The 1,711-nt window shown below is 32.5% G+C and overlaps 1 non-coding gene across 1 annotated transcript; it reads left to right on the top strand.

Annotated features, from left to right (window-relative positions):
- Positions 1–1,265: 1,265 nt before the first annotated feature.
- Positions 1,266–1,365, top strand: LOC129461369 (small nucleolar RNA U13). Its single transcript, XR_008650517.1, has one exon. It is a non-coding gene; the product is annotated as a small nucleolar RNA U13 (small nucleolar RNA).
- The last annotated feature ends 346 nt before the right edge of the window (positions 1,366–1,711 follow it).

Raw genomic sequence — 1,711 nt, 5'->3', positions numbered from 1 at the left:
ATCCTGCTGTTCTATTCACTCTGCTGCAGTAACCAACAGACCTCCCTCATTTAAGCCATTTTTCAAACACACAAAGAAGCTAGACGTCAGTTTATTTTACCTTCACATCTAAAGTTTACCAAAATAGAAAATCATGATCAATACCTGTGTTAAGAAACAAATGTAAATTTTTGAACTGCACACATAGGGTTATCCTCTTCTAAACTCTAGAAACCATGAATCTAAATCCCTCTTCTGCAAAGCCCTATATTTAAAGGCTTTGTATTGACACCTAGTAGATGATATTAATGTATAAAAACAAGATTTGGTGTTTCTAACTGCACAGAAAATAAGCCAACTCTCCTGAGAGCAATGAATTGGACAAATACCCCTTATGTCATTCAACCAGGGCAAGAAATGCAGTAAAGGAGAAATGTAAATCAGTTGCTCAGACAGTCATAGTCACACCATGACTGTTATGCTTAGCCTATAATAAGGATGAAAAATGAGATCACCATTCCATTTGTCTTCAAAAATTTCTTCTTCTCCCTTGAACATATAATATTCTGATGACTTTACTGCACAAAAAAAAACCAATGCATGCTTTTTTATCCTCACTCAATAATGTGCTCAAAGAGGGTGTGCAATTAGAGACAGACAGGCAGCAATAAGTAGTAATAAGCGGAGTGAGCTTTTATTCATTCAAGATGTTAAAGAAAAGACTGACTAGGTTTTAAGACTATGTTGACTTGGAAAATTTTTTTCAATGATGCAGGAATCTATTTAAAGTAGTGGAGTATATCTGAGAATTTTCTATTGTAACTGTACCAAGAAGCGATTGCACAAAACAAGTTCAATATAACTTTTGTTTATAGGGAGAGATATCTTTTACTGAGATATTTTGAGAAGATGCTTTATGTTCTGCATGTCTAAGCAGTGCAGGTATTAGGTGGCGTGATTCATGAGTATAACATTATCTTGAATAAGGCTTCACTGTTCTGTATTCCACTTATGCCTTCCCTAGAAGAGACAACAGAATGCCCAATAAAGCTTGAATCAATAGAGTAAAGCAAATTAGCACTGGCAAAATGCCTGCTTGTCATTGTTTCAGAAGTGGATTTAAAGCTTTAAGATACTTACTGTGTCTACATTTTGATAAATTCCATTCACAATCATATATTTTACTAGTTTGGGCCCACCCCAGTGTTATCTTTAAACTTCAAGAATAGAATTTGAATTTCACTATTCAACATAAGAAATAAGTATATAAGAACATCAGTATCTAGATCCTTTTGTGGTTCATAAGCATGATGATTGGGTTTCCACATTCTTGTGAGATGGGCCTCCCTCAAACCTTGTGATGATGTCAGCACATTACCCTTGATGTGTGAAAAGAAAAAAGAATGTAAGTATCTACTGTGAGTATAAATAAAGTATAAATTATTATACATCACTGGCATAATATAGGATATAAGAATAGAGTCTATAACTTTACTCAGGAACAAAATTTTATGTATTATATATAAAAGGTATACAAATTAAAACTATCCTATGAATTCTTTGGTTTAAAAATTTCTAAATGTAAAAGTGAATGATTTAATACTATCAAATATAGATAAGAGATAATAATTTAAAAGTTCTTAGAGAGCAGGTTCAAAACTAATGTTACATAATTATAAGAAGAAGCTAGAGAATGAGTTCATAGTCTTTAGTTCTTTGATTGGATTTAAAA

Source organism: Symphalangus syndactylus, chromosome 13 (assembly GCF_028878055.3).
Source record: "Symphalangus syndactylus isolate Jambi chromosome 13, NHGRI_mSymSyn1-v2.1_pri, whole genome shotgun sequence".
Taxonomy (NCBI): domain Eukaryota; kingdom Metazoa; phylum Chordata; class Mammalia; order Primates; family Hylobatidae; genus Symphalangus; species Symphalangus syndactylus.
The sequence above is the reverse complement of the archived record's forward strand: the minus strand, read 5'-3'. Positions and strand labels throughout refer to the sequence as shown.